At 36.5% G+C, this 23,807-nt stretch overlaps 1 pseudogene; it reads right to left on the bottom strand.

Moving 5' to 3' along the window:
- LOC136863473 (piggyBac transposable element-derived protein 3-like) overlaps positions 1 to 23,807 on the bottom strand; it is a 50,914-nt pseudogene that overhangs the window by 9,180 nt on the left and 17,927 nt on the right.

Here is a 23,807-nt window from a genome sequence, read left to right as displayed (position 1 = left end):
AAAAAATGTTCTTCATATGATTGTGAGTAGAGCATTGTTTCAATAGCTCACTTGCTGTCAGACTTTCCCTAACTTGGATTTTCTACATTTTCTTAACTCCTTGCTTCTTGACTTATGACCTTGACCTCTAATACCTCTGTGACATCACTTTTTGCTTCTTACAAAAATAACAGAAACTTGTATCCAGACAATGCAGTGTATTTTTTAGCAGTGACTGGAATTCTATGTAAAAATTTACCGTGGATTTTTGTCAGCAAATAATAGTTATGGTTTGTCAAACTTAATGTTGTTTTGCATTGACTTGTTTCACTTTGAGATTATTACAAAGTCTATATCATTGGACATCATTTGGTTTTATTCTTCATGGTGATAATAGGTGAAACTCTGTTTAATACATTAGTGTAATGCTATCTGCCAGTCTCATTGTATAGGGGTAGCTTGCCTGTCTTTTACCTAGAGGCCACAGCTTCGATTCCTAGCCAGTCCAGTGATTTGAATTGAATTTGAATAAGTTGACTATTATAGCATTCTCTCTGTTTTTACTGTATGTAATTCAGTGAGGCTTGCTATGCTCTACATACCACTTACCTGTGTAGAGGACATTATAGCTGGAAGGGCCAAAAGTTGCAAAGCAAGCTTTACAACCGTAACTGGAGTTGAAAGCAAACTTTTTAATTAGATATAATTGTAGACACGATAATGTAGCTTTTGGGCTTTTGCCATGTCAAGAAAGCAAGGCGAAATTCTTTCTGTTTTGCCATCTCCATGATTGGTAAATTATATTAGCTCCATGTATGAATTCTTACACAGCTCTCTTTTTAGACATTTCCATTTGATGGCAGACAATAAGAAAACAACTACATTCCACAGTTACGTCTAATTAGAAAGTCTGCAGGTCTAGTTTTGTTTGTAATGTTTGCTTTGCAACTTCTGCACCCTCCATCTATGTCCTCTGCACAGGTGAGTGGTGTGTAAAGCATAATAAGTCTCTTCAAATTACATACTGTAAAAGGATAGTGAGTCAACTGTTAACATATTCATGAACATTCTTCATCTTAAATAGAAGTTTTGTTAGCTGAATGCATACCTGCCAACTTTTGCGGTTTATCCGTAAAATTTACGGAAATTGCAGCATTTTACGGTTTTACGGATGGACGGTCCCATTTTACGACTTCACAGACAAAAATTTGAAACGTTAACATTTGATCATCACTCCCCTTCCGTACAATAGATTGTTTGCGTGGGTCGAAGGCAAGTTCACGATAGTCGATAATTCATTCTTTAATATGATTGGTATTTTTAACTGTGTGATACTTGTGATGTTATTGGAATTGAATTTAAAGCTGGGATAACAGTTCCTTTGTTCCTCTCCATTCGCTTGTTGTGATTTAACCCATATTCTTTTACCATGTGAGTGATGTTCTTTGTTCACAAAGTTGGCGTTCCTTGATATGTTTGGCCTTTTAATGAAGTCTTCGAGTTTTTGTGTTATAACTTCATGATTCGCAGTTTCCTGTATTCATTGGACTAATTACATTCGTTTCAGTGACTGGGTATACTGCTATTAGCGAAGCCCATTAAATTATAAAGAAGAAGAAGAATTACATTTGTTCCGTGTGTGTGTGTGTGTGTGTGTGTGTGTGTGTGTGTGTGTGTGTGTGTGTGTGTGTGTGTGTGTGTGTGTGTTTTTTTTTTTTTTTTTTTTTTTTTTTTTTTTTTTTTTTTTTTTTTTTTTTTTTTTTTTTCCACCATGTGCATATTCTTTGTTCACGAGGTTGGCATCGTGTTCATTTCATGGTTTAAGACTTTGTGTGCTTTGACATGTTTTAATGAAGTGTTTGACTGCCTTGAGTGTTCATGTTATAATTTTATGTGATGTTCAGTGATCCAGGTTCCTTTCAGTGTTTCAGAATAAATATCGAGACATATGTTCTCAGACATTTTCATACACTATATTCCTATTGTAGATTATCATAAATAAATCCAATAAGAAACAGTACTTCCAGGCATTTAAAGAATCATATTCTGTTGATTTTCCGTGCATACTAAAATCAAGAAAGGGAGAAAAATTTGTCTTTTGCACGGTATGTGGGTGTGATTAATATTGCACATGGTGGGAGAAACGATTTAAGTGATGATGAGTTAGTTATTGGCATTCAGACTTCGAACATTGTGAATGGTCTCCCGAGATACAGATAAATCCCTTTTCTTTTCATCAATGAGAAACTACTTTTGTACTGCCTGTAACTACATCATCAGCAAGTTTCCATTCAAGGATGATGTGTTGAAGCATGCTGAAGTTGCTAGCTTAGACAAAATTGAAGATGCACAGTTTTCTTCCATTCATTTTTTCTTGGAAAAGTTTCCTATCATGTTATGCAAGGAAGAGAATGAAACTACAGATGAAGTGATGAATGAGCTTTAGAGGCAGTTCACAGCTCTTCAGGTAGATGACACTTCAGTTGCAAATCAAGATGCTGCAAGTGATTCCAGTTGGGTACCAATATCAAGAATTTGTGGAGCCGATGGACTTCTTAAGTATAACCAAATTTCTAGAGTAATGCTCTCTATTCTCACCATACCCCATAGCAGTGCAGAATGAGAATGTGTTTTCAGCCTTGTGAAGAAAAATAGAACAGAGTTCAGATCATCCATTCCAATGAATCTCTGTAGTCTATGTCTATTTTGAAGACCAGTTGCTCTGGTCCCTGTTGTGACAAAACATTTTCTCAATACTTTTTGCAGGAAGCTAGAAAGGTCACAAGTATGACTTTAAAGTCGAACTAGCATGTGATTTGCAGTGTGTAGTATATTATTTCTTGCCTGTGTTACATTAAATAAGTTTTATTGTGTAAAGCCTTTTTCAATTATTGCATATCTACTTAATTAGTCAAGGAAGTCCTGTCATGTATGCTCCAAATTAATATTCACCATGCCTGCTGCTGTTTAACCCTTTGCAGTCCAATTTTCTGTCACATGTTCCAACAGTCTGGTCCAAATTAATTTTGCACATTTTTACCTAGTCAGATTAAACTCAGAATTTTTATTAGTAATTACTATTATATTATTATTATGATCATTACTGTACATTCTATTGCATAGGAATTAGTTTCCATAATAATTTCCGTTGTCAGTGCAGGAGGAAAGAACAACATAATAAACTGAAGTGGACTGATGCAGCTAGGCAGAACCTGCGGTCCTCTAGTTATGTGACCTGATGAATAACTTAGTCTAGGTCGCTCACTAACACGAAATGCTACATTCTGGTAAACACTATTGCCGTTTGCATTCCCATTTGTATGTGCGGAAGTATGTTCAGCATCACTTTTACTGAAATTATAAACCCTGACCTGAGAAGCGTCATCATTGCCGTGTGCTGTATCCCCTCCTCCTTCCCGGCCCATTACATTCGTGTGTCTTCTTGCTTTTGTAGCAGTCACTGGAACTTCCACTTCTGAATCTTCAGAAACAGCATATGATGGTCCGGGATCATTCCGCGCTTTTTTACGCACAGGTCCAGTCGCTGAAGTTTCACTTGCAATGCTGGAGTTCACTACACCTTCATCTTCACTTGACAGTTCTCTAAACTCTTTGTCTAATTCAAATAAAGAATCATTGTCACTGCTGTCTAAATAAACATGCATACGTGTTTCTTCTTCATTCCTATTTGCCGATTTTATATCACAAGTTCAACCAAGACAATTCACCTTCACAGATAAACATGTCTAGTACAACACTACTCACTGTAAACACAGCTGATGGGCCGCGGTTAACCATGACGACACACAGCTACATATATCTCGTATTGTATCCATGGAGATAACAGAACGGTTTCTTTTGTGCACAAAAATTAGCTCTAGAAACTCCAGGGATATCGATCGACCACAATCAGGTCAAAGAACTTCAATAAATAACTTCTCATGTAGAACGAAACATAATGTCGAGGTGAGCTCAACGTTGGACCGGAAAAGGTTAACATGGATTTCTTCTTGATTGTTATCTACAAATCATTGGCCTATGATGTAAGTAGATATGATTTCATTGATTTATCCAGTTTAAAGCATGAATTTTTGTATTTTGTAGCCCAGAAGTATTATTATTTTCGTCAAACCAGGGTATGTGAAAAATTGTTAGATTTTTGTCAATGCGTGAGTTTTACTGATAGTCCTTTTCAGAAGTTGGCAGGTATGTGAATGGCATATTCACTGGTTTCAACAAGACAGTCACATTTCAAATCCTGGCCAGAGCGAGTGGAGTTTTGAAATGAAGTGTCTCCTCCCCATGGTTCAGATTCCATAAAAAACAGGGAGATTCCTTACCTATAATCATGATGTTAACGGTCACATAGAACTAAAAGCTTGCCTTTACTTAATAATGTTTGTAAGATGGCTCTTACGCATACCATTCAAACAGCTGTGATTCCACACACACCCTGCAAATTGGGTACATGTTTATGTGGCTTGTTTTTAAATTAGAAAATTGTCCGTACTACTGCTTCCCAACATATTTATTATTCCTCCTGAAGTGCCCTGTATTTCTTGTTATTACCAATTTATTGAGCCTGTGGATGTGTCTGCTTTAGGTGTCCTATAGCAATATGGTAAAAGTGTTACACTGGTAGTTGGTAATGTGCACATTGTCACCTCTTGTGTATGAATACATGTGAGGTGCTGTTTTCCATGTCTTTGTTTCTTTCTTATGCATGTTATATTCCTTCAAACTGACTTCCATTGTGCAATATTTGCTGTATGTAGTGAAACTGGTAATATGATTTTTAGTATGTTCATCTTTTAATGTACTCATAATGTAATTAGGATAGTATATTTAAAAGTGGAACATGAATTTTAGTATAGACTGTTGTAGGTGATATTGGTGGTTTTTTATATCACTTCAGAATATGACAAAGAAATGTTTGGAGATGAATTTATATGTTACCTCTTCTGTGGTGTTTCTTTGTGGGGATACTTTTATCCTTAAATAAGGAATACTATTGTTGAAGATATAAGGATCGTGATCCAGCTTGGCTAGTTTCCTCTCCCTGTCAAAAAAAAATTAATTATATTGTTTTGAGTTCTGTATAAATATCATTTTTGATGTCTTTATTTCTTTATTGTTGAAATGTTAACACTTCAAGGTGCTACAAAAGCGAAATATTTATTACGTGTTAAAAATAAGATGTGGTAACTTTTCTTATCTCTGATTATAGTGCTTTTGTTAGATTATGTATTGCAGAAGCAAATTAATTCACATAGTTCCTCAATTGAAGAATGCAAGCAGCTTCTAGGGAGAAGGAAGCTATGCCTCATCCAGTGAACATCACCATCATTTGGAGACTATAGTTCAATATTTGTAAGAAAGAACATAACATATATGGTGCAAGAGTAAAAACATATTTTTGTATGCATATTGTTGTTGCAACTAATAAATAATCATCACTTAATATTATCTAAATAAATGTACAGTAAGACAAAATTATATAACCAGTCAAGTTGATTTTCTATAGCAGAGGTTCTCAAACTCTTGGGGGCGGGGGAATTTGACCTGGTAAATAGAGAAATTAATATACATATAGCATTAAAACTTGTATGATTTGTTTAATATCCTTCAGTTCATTCTCTTAGCATCTCTCTTGGGTGTCTGTGTACTGCAGCACAAGTTCAACTCTTGGAGGTAAATTGTTTTTTTAAAAAATTGTCAGGTAAATTAATGTAAATGGAAATAATTAATTGATTGATGGATTATTTTAGTGACATGTTCATTTTAAATTATCTTCAGGCTAAAACTTTGGATTTGAAGCAGCAGCTTAATGTTAACACTTTGATGATGCATGACTATTTTTATACATTTCAGTTGACATTCTTCTTTCAGCCACACATCTTAGTTTTGAGCCAGAATTATTATAATAGATGATAGCCATTTTCTGCAGTGTTGGATGTTTTTGTACAATTTTAGAACACTATACAGTATATAGTAGTACATTTTATAAAAAATTTAAGCCATAAAGGTTTGCAGAATCCTTGTTTCCATCCTCAATGGGTACATTAAAATTATTTAATTATCATTTATTTCACATGAATGTGTCATCCAAATATTTATGATGTTACGTACAGGATACGTTAACCATTTGACTACTATTCTGTTTGAGGTTTGTTTCTTTACGGTGACATCATCTGTATTGGGACAACAGAATTGTGCAAATTTTACATTTTTTAATAATTTCTGAAAGTTGGTTATGATCAAATATTTTATAAAATGTACTGATACAGATTGTATAGTTTCAATAAATTGTCCTAGTTTTTGTTAAAATTTGTTCCTCTACTATCATGAATTTTAAAGTCTTAATTTATTGTAGATTATTCTCAAATATAAGTGTTTCTGAGAAAATGTGTATTTATAATAATGGTATGGATGGATTTGCAGAGCTTACAAAGGAGGATGCCAGCTAGGAAAGTTTGGGAACCACTGCTCTGTAATGTATTAAATAAATATGGCAGTGGTTAAGTAATCTACAACATACAGCCACAATTTAGATGTAAGAAGTACTCGCCGCTTATGTAGGCAGGCAGGCAGGCAGGCAGGCGAGCCGAATATCTGATCATATTTTTGAAATGGTGATCATTGTTCACTGTTGCAGCACCCAATGGGAATGTCTGAACACTGCAGTAGGGAACAATAGAAGTTGCAAACCATTCATATAATGCATTTCAATTGTCTTAAAATAAGATGTTTTATGTAGATGCCACTGCCAGAGGAGACTCGCACAGAGAGTGAATTCTAGTCTCCTTCTTCAAGCAGCCAACACAATAACACGGATATTTTCAAATTAAATAAAGCAACCTGTTTTATTTTACCACAAGAATGTCAAATAGCCACTTACAACGAAGAATTGATGGATGTTCCTTCTATACAGACTAGTTGAAAATAAAAACCTACAACCTGTTTTCCAGTCTTTGACCAGGTCTCGGATGTTATGAATGAACCATATATAGGCCATTATTACAATGGGGTCGCCACTCCCAGGTGATTTATTAATGACTGATAAATGCTATGAAATGATGGTGAAGAGTGTTGCTGGAATGAAAGATGACAGGGAAAACCGGAGTACCCGGAGAAAAACCTTTCCTCCTCCACTTTGTCCAGCACAAATCTCACATGGAGTGACCGGGATTTGAACCACGGTATCCGGCGGTGAGAGGCCGACATGCTGCCGTCTGAGCCATGGAGGCAGTTTCACAGACAGTAGTTAATTTACTGTATTTATTTTAACTTTTGTTGAATGCTCTGGCATCTATGTCACCTAATAACCAACAGGAACTAAGTGAGTGGACATTTTATTCACTACCATCAAATCTGTCGTGTTCTTTCTTACAAATATTGGACTGTAGTGTACAGGAGCTGTAACTTTCCAGACATCACAATCATGCACAATTGAATGATTGATGCCAAGGTGTTTAACTTGCATTGCTGTGCTTTCGTAAAGCTTTTGCTTGATTGCACAGGGAGGTAAAAATGGTATTGCTGAATATTCACCACAAGTAGGAAGCTGCTTTGTTTTTATTGAGATTAAATTGATCCAGAGATGTCTAAGGAAGTATCTCAATGTTTCATTCAGTTTAATATTGTGGTAGAATCATTATTTTGCAAATACTGTGAAATTTCAATTTTAAAATATTTGAGAGATTTGTTATACAGATGTTACAAATAACACTACCGGAGGAACTTGGTGTTTCCATTTGTATCGGTGTGTTCTATAGCTTGCTGACTTGGTCATGTCATCATTTGTCATTTTACACACTGATGTCTAATAAGGCTCTGGTTTCTTTTTTCCCTTTTTATGTTAATATTAAGCCTGAAATATATATTTTTACCATTCTAATCAAGGATATGATTTAAACAAAAGTGATGAAATTTCTCATCTATTACATATCTTTCTTATGTGAAATAAACTTATTTAAATCATGAGCATTCATTGTTTGCTGTTTTCAGCATTGTAAGAAACTATTTTAAAAGGAAGTGGTAGCTCGGATAATAAAGTGCTTTTGTTAGTTCGTTCTGGCTATGGCATTTTATTCTCAAGAGAGTTTCCAGATGTACAGTAATTTGCAAGGGTTAAGAATTTGTGTAAGTGATTGTTAGTAGCCTAAAGTTGACATCAAAAGCTATTATTATTAACAGTGAAATAGAAAAATAATATGAAAAAGTGCAGGTCTCTACCCCTACGAACTATGGTCTCACTATGTCCTTAATATAAACTTAATGGGTGAGTTGGTCGTGCGGTTAAGGACACACGGCTTTGAGCTTGCATCTGGGAGATAGTGGGTTTGAATCCCACTGTCGACAGCCCTGAAGATAGTTTCCCGTGGTTTCCCATTTTCACACCAGGCAAATGCTGGGGCTGTACCTTATTTAAGGCCATGGCTGCTTTCTTCCAATTCCTAGGCCTTTCCTATCCCATTGTCACCATAAGACCTATCTGTGTCAGCGTGATGTAAAGCCACTAGCAAAAAAAAGAAAGAAAAGCATGTTAACTTACTATGAAAACATGTTGCTAGTGTTATAAAAAGGGATATGATTTAAAGAAAAGTCATGAAATCTGTCATATCTAGTAGTATCATTTTTATATGTAACAAAAGGATTTCACTTGTTACAACCAGAATCACTTAATTAGTAAAGGATATTCTCATCTCAGCCCAACAGTGATAATTTGATCTCCAGTAGTTTGAGCATTTATAAAGGGACTAGCTACAAGGTCATCACTATTACAGATGGAATAACAGCTCTTGTAACTCAATCCTAGTAGAAGAAATACTATACAAAATAGTGGAATATTGAGGGTTGGGAATCCAGACATTTGTATTTTGTTTTGTATGTTAATGTTCTTCTTTTGCGCTTGCTCACATAAGAAAGCTAGCAGGAGCAATTCTACAAAACAGATGGAGAGCAGTGACTTGCCCTGTAAGAATGCATGGATAGATTACACACAGAAGGGGGAAAAAAATGGGTCCAAATTTTTTGGCTGCAGCCTTCATCGCTGGAGGATAGAATAATAATGGTAGTGGTCATTGTTGGCAAGTAGACACTGTGTGAGGTAAAGGGATTGAGGACACAAATAGACAAGAGAATAGAAAAAAGGAACAGGTATCTAAAGTTGAGGCTTCCCTAGACCTGAGCGCAGTTGATGTCCCAACTTCAGAATCTGTAAGGGCGAGAGTGTGGGAAGTTGAGAGTAAATGTTGAAGGACTTAAACTGTGAAAGGCCTTTAACTTCTAGGGATTACCACTCTCAATTGGTAGACTGCTAGATCATCTGAGCCATGAACTCTGTCTCCAGCTTTCCTAAGCAACCTAATCCCATAACCACATATCACCCTGGTCTGCACAAAATCGGTCATATTGTAAAACAAGCATTCAGTCCTCTCTCTCATCCTCACACTGCACATGTGATCTTCATTCAAAAAGACCCTCAGTCACATTTAGGCAACCACCTAACCTCAGTAACTTTCAAACTCATTATGAACCATACAAACCTCCACCCACTTTTGGCTCTTTTCCTTGTGAAGAAAGCCACTGTACGACCTGCCATTTACGTATACCTAGCATCGCTTTCACCAACAGCAGCACCAGCAAGTCTTACCCTTTATAAGGTGATCATGACTGCAATTTATCCAAAATCATCTACCTGCTTCAGCTTTCCATATTGGCTTACCTACCAACACACTGGCCATCGCAGTACTTGCAAAACCCCTGACATGGATCCTCCTGTCCCAATTCACACCAGCACCATCAAACACATGTTTCATAATTATTTTACAGTTAAAGCCCTCAAACATTTAGCCCCAACTTCTCATCCTCTTGCCCTTGGAGTTTCTTAAGTTGGACATCTGGTGCTCAGATCTAGGGAAGCACCCAGCTTTGACATAACCACTCCTTTTTTCTATTCTATTGTATGTCAGTTACCCACTCCCTTTACCTCATACAGCATCTACTTGCCACAAATGACTACTACGAAAGCTGAGCCTAAAATTTCGTGCCAATGTCTTTCTTTTATGTGTTCTCCTTCCACACGTTCTTACATGGTAATTTGTTGCTCTCCATCTGTTTCCTAGACCTAATATGTATTATTCTGCACTTGATCATGTTGACCATTATGAGGTTTCTGTTTAAGTTATCCTTGAAATCCAGTTAACTTCTCTGAAAAGGCAGCTCTTCAGTAGGCTTGGAAGGGAGAAAAAAAAAAGAGGATATTTTCCTTCATTGTATGCATTTAAATGAATGACTGGAATGCTATATTTAAGCAATTTGGTCGCAAGATAAGCAAGTCCAATACAGCAGTGTTGTGTGTTAGTCGACAGAACATCCATACTAACATCAGCAGATGGATCCAAGTTGGAACAAGTTCATCAGTTCCATTATCTTGGCAGTGTAGTAACAACAGATAGCCGACAATCTGCAGAAGTCACTAGTAGAACCTTAACAACCTATTGCAAATAATCGTAGCTTTTGCATGAAGTATAGAGGTCTTGAGAAAGTTGTTTTTTTTTTTTTGCTATTTGTTTTACGTCGCACCGACACAGATAGGTCTTATGGCGACGATAGGACAGGAAAGGCCCAGGAATGCGAAGGAAGCGTCCGTGGCCTTAGTTAAGGTACAGCCCCAGCATTTGCCTGGTGTGAAAATGGGAAACCACGGAAAACCATCTTCAGGGCTGCCGACAGTGGGGTTCGAACCCACTATCTCCCGAATACTGGATACTGGCCGCACTTAAGCGACTGCAGCTATCGAGCTCGGTTCTTGAGAAAGTTACTCTTGGGTAGATGTATTTCATTTCCCTTTCTTTATGACTGTGCTTCACTAATTCCACTGTTTAGGGCATGAATATGGTTCTTATATATTTTATTATGAGAATTACATTCATAATCATGCAGCTTGCCTGGAACATTGCATAAAGGTATAAACCTAAGAGCAGCGACCCCCAAGTTTGAAACTGCATACTGGACTATGAATGATTAGAATTTTTTCTTGTGCCTTTTCTCAGCATTTTGATTAAATCAATTCTAGATGATCAAATATCTCTTTACTTATTCCAAACCTGAAGTATTGTCCTTAAATTTGTATTTTTTAAAATCTTTTGTGGACTAGGTAATGAATGATTCATAAATTTAATCAATTTATCATCATATGCAGTTTCCAACTGCTGGCCGGGTCTGCTTTATTCAGTTTGTCTGAAGTCTTATATTGATGGGAATACTGAAGTCCTTGGGTGCTTTAATTTTATTTTTCATGTAGTAGTTATGATTTGAGGGGGAATGACTGAACATTCCCTTTGTTTTCAAATCAGTTTTGTCAGAAGCAACTAATGTACTAAAATCAGAGAAAAGAATCAAACATGGTAAACAAGAGGATGCCAAATATGAAGTAATCTTATTTTCGGGCAAGTGCTTCCAAACATACTAGACTGATTAATTTTTATTTATGTCCAGCTCAATGCTGGCCTTTGGTCCAAGGGTTCCCGGGCTTGATTCCTGGCCAGATCAGGGATTTTAGCCTTAATTGGTTAATCCTGATGGCTGGGTGTGTGTGCCATCTTCAGCATTAGAATTCATCCAAGGTAGGGCCCCATCCTCACAGATGAGCAGGTCACCAATAGTAGTCACTCGAAAGACCCGCACCAGACCTCTTCAAAGGCCATATCAAACATTCCATGACTTTTAATGAGATTCTCTTACAACAAGGATTAATTTGAATATTGAATTTTCACGACCGCGATGTCATCAAAATCGACTTTCAAGCTATTAGGTCGTGTTATGTACATTTAGCACGTGTTGAAGTGATGTTAAGTACAGAACAAAAATGGGCACCCGGACACCAGTGGGATCCGAGCCCACAACCGACATGAAATCGGGAGGTAATGTAGTTTTTTCTTTTGTGATGGTTGGTGGTATTAAGATGTTGAACTCTAGGACTTTTGTTAATATTTTCAGTCTCAAATGACATTTGTTATTTATGAATATTCTGTACTAGCTCGTTAAACCTCAAAGATCTGCCTGAAAATTAAAACAAGATAGTAAAAGGTATCACCAAGAATGTCCATGAATTCCAGTAAATATCAACGTTCATAATATTGGGCGTGTGCTTTTTACAAGATAGGGACTTTTAACATGTCTCTAGCAAGTTTATACATACCTTTCATTTGTGTAGGTAAATTACATTTCTTACATTGATTCTATTCTTGACATATTTTTCAATTCAGATGTTATTAACCAATATGTACCACAGTTTAAGAAGCACTTTACTGGATGGGTTGCTATTGATCACCACCTTATGTCAAATGTAACGGTAACTTCTTTCTGTTTTAACATAATTCGTCCTAACCACAATTCTAGTGCTGTACTTAATTGAGTTTTTTCTTTAATACCATGCATCCAACGTAGAAACTGACTTGATGACATTCTGTTGCATTTGATTGCATTTTTCATTAATATTTGGCACAATTTGTCATTTTAGTTTCTTAAAATTAATTTTTTAGATAATACATTTAATTTCATGTTGCTTGTTACAGAATTTTGATATTTATTGGAAAGGTAAATTCGAATGTACTGGGAAAGAAATATATTTGACCAATATTGAGATGAATACAAACAGGGTCCAAATTATAAATAATGATTAACATTTGTGGCTGTGGATTTTTTAAAACATTTTTCATATGTTTACTATCATTTCTCCCGTTAGTAACTGGCTATCTGAAAGAAACTTGTTGAAATCTGTCTTGTGAAGTATCACGTACTCCAGAAGGACTAGGGCTATCGGCATTTCCTTGTTTGTATGCTTGTTGAAGGTCACTCTCAAGTTTTACTTGTAACCCACTCACTCCATCATATGCAAATGAACAGATCCTTATTTAAGATAGGTTGGTACAGTGTGAGCATAATTGTACCCTGTGGGCTCGCATGATACATGTACATTTCTTGCTCACCACTTGCATTGTGTCAAAAGGTGATGCAAGTTGAGTTGCCTGGGGTTATGCGAAGCAAGTACATTTGGACCTTGTCCAATATTTTACCTGCAAGTACTGTGCAAGTATAGACCAAAATGACTAAAAACTTGAAGATGATGCCAGGAAGCAAGTGGAGTAAAGTACAGACTGTTAAATTTGTGCAGCCTGTGAGAAGTGTATGAAGTTTTGTGGTGGAACATTAGGCTTTCTGTTTACAGGAATAAAGATGCCAGATATTCATAATTAGTAAAGATTAGTAAAAAGCCCATCATAATAATAGCCTATATGAAGCATCAACGTGGATCAAAACAAAGACTTAAGGAGCACCACAGAAGTGACGCATCTCCTGTGTGTCCAGGGAAGTGCGAGCATTGAATGGAGGACAATGATTCACAGCTCGACCCAGGAGCTTCCTTGATAAGGGTGATGGAGAAGGAGGAGGAGGAAGAAGAAGAAGTAAAGATTGCAGAAAAAATTAATATGCCTGGCAAGGGTGTTGATGGAATCAACAAGAAAATTAAGAACATTTGTAGTGCATACAGACAGCAGTTTGTGAAAATTAAAAATTGTAACAATTTGGGCACCTCCCCTGAAGGAATTTTTTCACCATCAATTTCGTGGTTTGACATCGTTGACATTGGAGTGATGATCGAACTGGATACCCGTGAGACCAAGATGATTTGTAAATGTACTTTCATCCTCTTCCTTGACTTTACATAGAAAATTTGCCCAAGCACCCAATGCATTTCACCTGAAAATCCATTCTCACGTCCACATTCTCATTTTCGTTCTTTTCGCAACACTAATAACTAACTTGACGATAAACATATCAGTGATAGCTGATGGCCTTTCCTGCACAAGATCCACCATCTTATGCCAGGTGCAAGTGCAACGTCATGTCAAAATTCATGACAAGCAAGTCTGCTTGGTTTGAGTATGCTCACATCATACCAAACAAGTACACATGCTCTGTGTCAACCCGGTTTTAGGGACAGTATTATTGGACTCATATCTAATGAGTCCTTGGTATGAATCCTAGACACTCTACCCCTTTGTTTCTTTTAACAATGTGTGCATGTGGGGTGGTTTTTTTTTTTTTTTTTAGGAACTAGCTTGGTGTTGACAGGTCTCCAATCCTTCTCTATGTTAAGACTTCTTTCAAACTGTTCATCTTTCTCGATCCATTAGGAAGCAATGTGTCGCCTATAGTGATGGGTAGCTCGTGAATAAGTTGTTCAAAATGAATGCTTCACTCCTGTGAAGTGTGAACTACCTACTCAGTTTCAATGAACTGGTAGTTCAAACACTGTACACTCACATTCGCAACTCATTTGATTCGTTTGTCGCTTGTTCACTCGCTCTCCCCCCCCTTCCACTATCTGTGTCATTCATTACCCCTTCACTCCCAGGCCCATCCTACCTGTCAACTGTGTTCTTGCACGTATTTCCTTCTTTATATGAGACAGGATTCTCTGTTTATCTTTTCCTTCTTCCTATCAGCCATCATCTAGATGCTGTAAGCGGTAAGCCATTGGGTGTCCTTAATTACATAGTTCTGCCATCTGTTTTTTTTTTTTTTTTTTTTTTTTGCTATTTGTTTTACGTCGCACCGACACAGATAGGTCTTTGGCGACGGTGGGATAGGAAGTGGAAGGAAGCGGCCGTGGCCTTAATTAAGGTACAGCCCCGGCATTTGCCTGGTGTGAAAATGGGAAACCACGGAAAACCATCTTCAGGGCTGCCGACAGTGGGGCTCGAACCCACTATCTCCCGATTACTGGATACTGGCCGCATTTAAGCGACTGCAGCTATCGAGCTCGGTCTGCCATCTGTTGGTAATGTTGTGTTAGTGAGGCACTGTGAACGAAGTCACTGCTGAATGACATAGTGAGCAGCTTCATCAGGCTTCATTACTTCATGAACGAACTACTTCATTTGAATGGTTCACAGTAAGGAGTGTGAATGAGTGAGGTAGTTCGTACAAATGAATTGGTTAGACCCATCGCTAGTTACCTAGAACCTCATTGCATACAGCTGTGCTATCAAAAGTGATTGTCTTATCTTTTCTGTGAAAAAAAAAGCATCTTTGCACAAATCACTACAAATCCAGGCAGTACCGATGTTCTGTTCATGTCAAAAATTATTGTTACTTGGACTTGTGGCAAGAACTTCTCAAGAAGAGGTGGTTGTTGTTTGAGTCATCGGTCCATAGACTAGTTCAATGCAGCACTCCTTGCCACCCTATGGTAATCTTTTCATTTCTGTGTAACTACTGAATCTTACATCTGTGCTAATCTGCTTGTCTATTCATACCTTTATCCACCCCTACCATTTCTACCGCTTACACTTCCCTCAAAAACCAACTGAACAAGTCCTGGGTGTCTTAAGATGTGTACTATCATTCTATCTCTTCTTCTAGTCAAATTTAGCCAAATCGATCTCCTCTCACCAATTTGATTCAGTATCTCTTCATTCATGATTTGAACTATCAATCTCGCCTTAAGCATTCTTCTGTAACACCACATTTCAAAAGTTTATATTCTCTTTATTTATTCCCTTTATTTCGCTTGCATACAATGCCACACACAAGACGAAAGTCTTCAAAAATATCTTTCTAATTCCTATATCAATGTTCGAAGTGAGTAAATTCCTTTTTCTTAAGAAACGCCTTTGTTGCTTGTACTAGTCTGCATTTTATATCCTCCTTACTTCTGCCACTGTTATTTTACTACCCAAATATCAATATTTATTTAATCTAAGAATATAAAATTTTGAACCTCACTTTTGGTAATCTCTTTTATACAGGGTCATCTGATTAACACAGAACTGCAGCTGAGGCTGGCAAGCTATCACTTCCCACTGGCCAGACAATACAAGAGAAAGCTGAAGTGACTGCCTCATAAATTCTAATGCACTTAAAAAGTACTCACCCATGTCACTAAAGGGATGTTGGAACTGCCTGCCTTTTTAAAAAAATATATATATATTTCTGGCAGCTTCTTATGATATTATCCATTACTCTTCGTAGTTCACTTTTAGAAATCATATTGATCTCTTGGCGAATGGTATCCTTCAGTTCATGTAAGGTTTATTATTATTATTATTATTATTTTTCATTTATTTCGACTTCACTTGGCACACGGGTGTTGCTCTCATTGAAACACGAAACAAACTGCATTGTGAGACCGCTGGTTCCTCTCCATCCCAAGCAACTGTCGGCTTAATCACTCCCAGCTGTCGCTCTGGTTTTGAGATAATCGGATGACCCTGTATTTAAGTTTTTGTTATAATGCTGAAAAATATTGCTAGTGTATCCTGAATCCATTCTGTTTAAAAATGACTTCGGAGCTTTAATTAACCTTTGCAGTGTTGATGTTAGGTGAGGATATTTTTAGTTCTGTGGGTTGAGTATAAAGTAAGGCAAAACTTTGATAGAGAATAATCCAGAACTAATTAATAAATTTCTTGTTGATATCAAACAATTAAGAGTAAGCGGCTTCTGGACAGGAAATTTGGGTGACATCGTTTAATATTTTTGGCAAATGACACATAGTTGGGGAGCCACTGGCACCTATATACCTCTGTCGAGGTGAAGTGGTCTGTTTAACTCAAGGTTTGAAAGTGGAATGTATATAAATATATGCCATAAGTTGCAAGGCTAGAATGGCAGTAGAGTTTCATGTATTAGTGGTGGTAGGTATTAAAATAAAGGTATTATTGTGAGTGACCAGCGAGATTGTTGTGGAAGGTCATGAGTGGTGAGGCTTCTTAGTGCACAGCCTGTGAGTTTTTTGTGATGTCACGCACTTGCTTGGTACATGATATTTGACACACAATGAAAGTGAATACACAAAACAGTTGCACTCAAAGCACGTTATCTAATGACAAGCTGTGAGCTGTCCAAAAATATGATCAATATGGTTAAAGCGAAAATGATCAAGCAAAGATAAATTCAGAAAAATAACATTGTTTTTCAGAAAACATGAAATGATGCTCCTCTGAAACTGAGCAAATATGTGTCATATGTTGTAACATGTTAAATTACATGATTAGACAACTGAAGAATGACAAAAGAAATTAATTACCTGTCTTCTGGTAGACATTTCAATCACTAATATGTGAAAATAAATTTTACTTTGATCGTTTGTAACATCTTTGTGATGGCAAATCTGAACTGTTGCTTAATATTACTTACATCCTGCACGAGTTCTTTTGATGAATTTGTGAAGAATACAAATTCACATTGCTAGCATTGCTAGGCACTTCAAGAACCATATATTCAGGAGAGGTAAGCCTGCCGCTTACCATATTACATGGAGGGTTGATTTCCAAACCTATTGATATTATTGCTGGTGATTGTGAGTTAGATAAATATGTTTAAGGAGCTAAAATTCAAGCTAATATTAAACTTGAGTGTGATGTAAACTGAGATCTTGTATGAAAATTTTGTAAAGGTGAAAACATTGAGGAATAACTGGTTGGAGACCTAGTGTTGAGTTGGTCTGTTCCTTATCACCTCCATTATACTCATTCAGGGTAGCTCTGAGGCACATTCACAGCCAACAGAAATGAACACATATCCTATTAACATCAGGGGCCAAGTTGAGAATTTTCACATATGTATCTGTCATATTTTAATCTCAGTAAGTTTTTATTTCCCATTTGTTCTAATATTACTACCTTCCAAAGCCAAATGGCTTGAACCTTTATTTTTAACTTACTTTAAAAGTTTTAATATGACAATTAATTATAGTACTGATCAGTTCCACAGTGAGGCATTATTGTGGAATATGGCAGCATGAATGTGAACAGTAGAAATGTTATGCAGAGATAATTCCTATATTAATTGGCAGCAGTATTTGACAGTCTTTTCATGGAAGTTTCTCCAGATGTCCTGGTATAGGCTGTACAGGTTGTCAGAATATAACTGGAACTGGAGGAACAATTTGTATATGTATTTATTACATTGTTCATTTGCATTATTTGTAATTCTGTCACATACTGTAATGTTTTATAATTAAACAAATTTTAATGATTGTACCTGAATGTCTTGTGGCATAGTTTAAGATAGGTCTGAAGATTGAAATATGGTATAAAGTTATTTATAACTTTAAATATTGATGCTAACTTTGGACTGTCATTTTCATAGGATAGGACTGAAGTATTAGGGAGCGATTTTATTACTTGTTTGTTCTATTATTATAATTTATATTACGGTACTTGTTAAAGTTGTTTTAACAAAATTACACTTGTAATCACATGGTTTAGTTGAGTTATGTTGTATTATGTATGATGTGTGCTGTGTCATTCTCATTAGAACTTCCATATGTGTACTGTAAATAAAAATGTTGCTACAATACAATAATACAGTCTTTAGAAGAATTGGCTTTGTATAATTAATTTTCCTAGGCATGTGGTATATATGTAATTGTTCAAATGATTTGTAATCATTAGTAAATTGTGATGCACTGCATTTTTAATTGAAGGAACGAACTGTTTGTGCATGGGTTAGCTTCATTTAATGAAAATATTTTCTAATGACTTAATAGAACTCCTTGCACTTTCCGCTAGTCAGGGGTGTTATGTTAGTTTTGTGTTGTTTAAAACTCCCAATATACTTAGTGAATTTTCTTTATATTTTAAAGCAGAATTGTCTTCAAAAGTAATACCATATGGTATTTTTGCTGCTAGGCTGCTCCTTACAGTGTAGGAAATAGTATTATTTAATGTAAATGTATAAAGTTATTTCTTATTAAGAATTTAAAAATAATGACTTAATTTTCATTACTGTTTTAATTATGAATTACCAGTAATTGATTTTATAGTTTGACATGTTACTAATTGATAGGATATCAAATGTTTGCATTTAATACAGTGTATTTACAATGAATTCTTGATACTGTACATAAATATATATGTGACAAAGTTGATGTATATGGAATATACATAGATGAAATACTGTCCTCCAATGGCCTAGACGTAAGTTATATATTAGCGATGACAATGTAATGAAGACATAAAGCCCATTGTCTGAGCAATATTGGGCATTGTAGTGACTGAACTAAAATATTTGCCTCGTCCATTTGCTGCTGTTTGTTAGAAAAAAGGGCTTATATATGGAAGTTATCAGGTGAATAAATGAATTTGACCATTGATAAAAAGTGTGTGCTTTCTTTTTACATATGCCAGAAAAGTGCTATTCTCACCTATCCTTCATTTAACATTATTATATCATAATTTACAACTTTCATTTCCGTGTTGACGTTTAACTTGTATAATAGGAATCAATTGAGGATGTTCCACCATTCAACACTATATAATACATAACGTTTATTAAGTGAAAAACGGTTTCAGTTCCCTTGGAATCGTCATCAGTTCACATTAAATAAATAAATCAAAAGGATCTTAACAATCAACATGAAATCAGCCTTTAAATACACTTAAAATGGTTGACATGGGTTATATGACATAAAAACACATTAAAATTTAAAGAACATCCTAGGATCCACATCACGGATAACTGAAGTGCGTTTTTACAATGTAGAACAGAGCTTTAAGATGATATATAAAAACCTGAAGTTGAGGAATACTGTGAATCGAATCATCGATGAAGGATAAAAAACCATGTATCAAAATTGACGATCTTGTAAAGTGCCGATGTTAAGACAATTTGCAGTTAAAACAATTTGCTGTGGAGTTGGGGGAACATCCTTCATTGTTTTATAACATCTGCTTTGTTGTTCAAAATGTCACTGTTAATGATGTTGCTGCTGTTGAAGTAAAAGTTGAATGACGGTGTGGCCTTGGTTGTATGGCACAGTGTCGTAAAAGGTGGATGTCTGAGGAAGAAGAAAGAAAGAAAAGAAATGAGAACTAATGTGTATTTGGACTTAATTATTGTAAAGTGGTTTGATAGTACTTACTCCCTTATTCCTCGCTCTCGTTAACCTGCTGCTAGAAAAGTAGGAGGTGCCCTGCTCGCTTGTGTCTGCGAGGAGGTTATTGCTGGCTTTAAGAGGGGGCAGTGACTTGTTTTGGATTGGCTGTGGTGTGGAGGGGATGCAAAAGAGTGGCGGAGTGAACCATTGTCATGCTGTTCTGCCTAGATACGTCTTGAGAATAAGGTGGTGGATTGTCTCGTAAAGTATGTATGTTTTCTCGATGAATTCATTCAAATTGTGATTAAAATTGACTGGTATCCAATAATAAAACATTTCCATGATATTGAGCAGAGGTTCCTTTTTCATAATTTAGATAATTCACAAGTCCTTGTCTCTATCGGAAAAATTGTGATTGGGTTCTTGCATATATATTCCCATGGCAGAATGCCTATGTTTGACTGCATTAATATGTTCGATGTACCTAGTGTTAAAGCTTCTCCTTGTCTGTCCAATATAGCTTGCTAAACAAGACTGGCACTGTAATTTGTAAATACCAGATTTACCAAACTTTTCAGATTTATTCACCGTCCCTGGATTGTGGAAGTGAGATAGATTGTTGTTGGTTGTCCTGAACGCTATTTTTACCCCGTGTTTTTAAACAAGTTTCTTATTTGGTATACAGAATCGTTATAGGTGAAAACTGAATAACTGTCCTTCAGCTTCTTTTCTTTTAGAGTAGGTTTTGGTTTATTTTGAATTTTAGATATTATTTGGTCGATGAACATTCTGTTATACCCATTAGAATAAGCAAGAACATCCGTTAAAAACACATTAGAATTTTGTAATAACACCCCACACCTTACAATTCAATCTTACTATTCATTAGCATGCTTCGACATCAGGAGACCATTTCTATTATACAGACAACTTGCAACAGCATAGTAAACTAAGTAGACTTGAAATAGAAGAATTTATTAATTTGGTTAAATTTATGTTTAATAATAATTATTTTGTTTTTAACGGTATAATATATCAACAAAACGGCCTTTCAATGGGATCTCAGGCATTATGGCAGACATTTATTTAGACCATCTGGAGCATTCACACATCAACAAAATGGAGCACATTTTCTTCTGGACAAGATTGTCAATGACACCTTCAGAATTTTAGATGGAAGGCATACCAACAGCCAAACCATACCGGGTGAGTTAAACAAGTTGAATCCCAGTGGCATATACTGAAGGCTACTATGGCTAGCAGTGAAGCCCAAGCCTCAAATGCGAATGATGGAAATCTAAAGCACATTATAATGTAAGCATCTGTCACGTAGTTCCATTTACCAAAGCTTGAAATAAATGAGGAAAAATGTCGCACATGTTTTTGAGAGCAAGGCACCGGAGACTGATATTGCAGTCCATGCTCTCTCCCCTCTCCCCTCTACTCTCCTCAAGCGGCTTGCTGCTGTGTATCGAATAGGAGAGGGGACCGGGTGGAATAGGTGTGCTAGGCTTCGGTCCGTCAGATCGCCACTGCTAACTATCAGCCATGCTTTACTCATCGCATATACTTCCTCGCCTCATACTTCTGACTTAACTATATAGATAAGAGTGCTGGTATTTCACTCCTGTTTACTTCTATATCCATGTAGGAAGACACTGCAGGGCTGCTGTTATAGGATCAATATACTTTTCTTTTTATAGGTAGATCTCCTAAAATGAAATGCAATCTTTCAGTTTTAGTGTTCACTTTTGTTGGTTGGAATCGAACCCGTGATCATGGGTCAGACACCATCACTGATTTCCCGATGAAGCTAATTAATTAACCAGTGAACAATGGGTATGACCGCTGTAAAATTCAAAATTTTTGTGTAATAAAAATAATAATAATGGTACATGGCATCTGTATAGGCTTGGCGCTGACCTAATGAGGATAAAATTAATGGTGAAGATCACATAAACACCCAGAACCCCAAGCCAGGGAAACTAACAGTATGAGGGGGTTGATTCTGAAAATTGAACCGGGGCCATGGGACCAAAAGCAAGCATTCTATCCATTTAGCCACATACTGGGACTTCAGTTTGCTAAATCTTATGTTACCATCTCCATTGATCAGGTCAGTTAAGCATTGGCAGTGGCGGAGGCCAGGGCAGTAGCTTGTGAAGCAGCCTTGACAACACAGTAGGCTTCTCCGTTGGCTTTTGGTTGCAACTCGAAACACTGAAGGCTTAACATATAATAAACTAACCATCAAAAAGGGGTAACCCAAGTCTAGTGGAAGCCCTAGTCTTCATCCCAGCAAATGCCATTGTTGAATCCCCATATACAGTTCACATTGGAAACAGAATCCAATTGTTCTCTAAATTTTCTAGACCTAACAGTCACAAGAAATCAACACTTCCTTATTTATGATATATACAGGAAACCTACAAAAGCCAACAATACAATCAAATTATTTTCAGTCCACCCTAATTCCCATAAATAAATAAACACTTTTTATATCTTGGTCCACAGGGCATCCAATGTACCATTATCTCATCCCAAACTAAAAAAGAGAATGGATATCAACAGGGCAATAGCTTATTCTAATGGGTATAACAAAGTTCATTGACCAAATAATATCTGAAATTCAAAATAAACCAAAATCTACTCTTACTAAAGAAAAGAAGCAAAAGGACAGTTATTCAGTCTTCACCTACAACGATTCTGTATACCAAATAACAAACTTGTTTAAAAACACGGGGTAAAAATAATGTTCAGGACAACCAACAACAATCTGTCTCACTTCCACAATCCAGGAACCATGAATACATCCGACAAATTTGGTAAATCAGGTATTTACTGATTACAGTGCCAGTCAGTCTTGCTTAGCAAGCTATATTGGACAGACAAGGAGAAGTTTTAACACTAGGTACATCGAACATATTAATGCAGGCAAACACAACAGGCATTCTACCATGGGAATACATATGCAAGAATCCAATCACATTTTTCCGATGTAGACAAGGACTTACAAATGATCGAAATTATGATAAAGGGACCTCTACTCAATATAATGGAAATGTTTTATATATCGTTGGATCAACCAGTCAATTTTAATCGCAATGTGAAAGAATCCATCGAGAAAACAAACATACTTTACGAGGCCATCCACCCTTTTATTCTCAAGACGTACATATTCCCCAGACCACCTTTTGAACAGACTAAAATGGAAGTAACGTCATTGCCTTGTCACACTCGCTGTGGTTGCCAAATCGACCGGAGCACGATTCAAAGTTGTGCTCCAGCACTATAATACAGCACAGCTCATGGATTGTACCTTCAGTGCATTTAAACGAATTACTACATTAACGTATGTGTGTTAGAATCCCACACAGTCTTTTAAGGGTTTACATAACAATTAATTTACCGAATTACATTTTTAATGTACTTACCACAATTTCGTGCTTAAAGCATTATGAATGAATTCTTTTGACATACACAGTAAGCATTACATTCATTACATTATTATTATCAACTAGCAGTTACCCACGGCTTCGCTCGCGTGGATTTCGTAATTTGTTAAAAGTAATTGTTTCTTGGTACTGTACTAAGACATATCTTAAAATCCCTAAAGAATAAATGCTCACCGAAGAATTGAGTTTCATTTACCCCAGAAACTCTTTGTAAGTCACGTTTGTGATATTGCCTTTTTGGGGCAAAGATGACCATGCGACATAGAACTGTACATGTGAGAAACTTTTATTGCTATTTGCTTTACGTCGCACTGACACAGATAGGTCTTATGGTGACGATGGGACAGGAAAGGGCTAGGAGTGAGAAGGAAGCGGCCATGGCCTGAATTAAGGTACAGGCCCGGCATTTGCCTGGTGTGAAAATAGGAAACCCCGGAAAACCATTTACAGGGCTGCCGACAGTGGGGTTCGAACCCACT

This window comes from Anabrus simplex, chromosome 2 (assembly GCF_040414725.1).
Source record: "Anabrus simplex isolate iqAnaSimp1 chromosome 2, ASM4041472v1, whole genome shotgun sequence".
Taxonomy (NCBI): Eukaryota; Metazoa; Arthropoda; class Insecta; order Orthoptera; family Tettigoniidae; genus Anabrus; species Anabrus simplex.
Note: the sequence above shows the minus strand (reverse complement) of the source record. Positions and strands in the feature narration are given on the sequence as shown.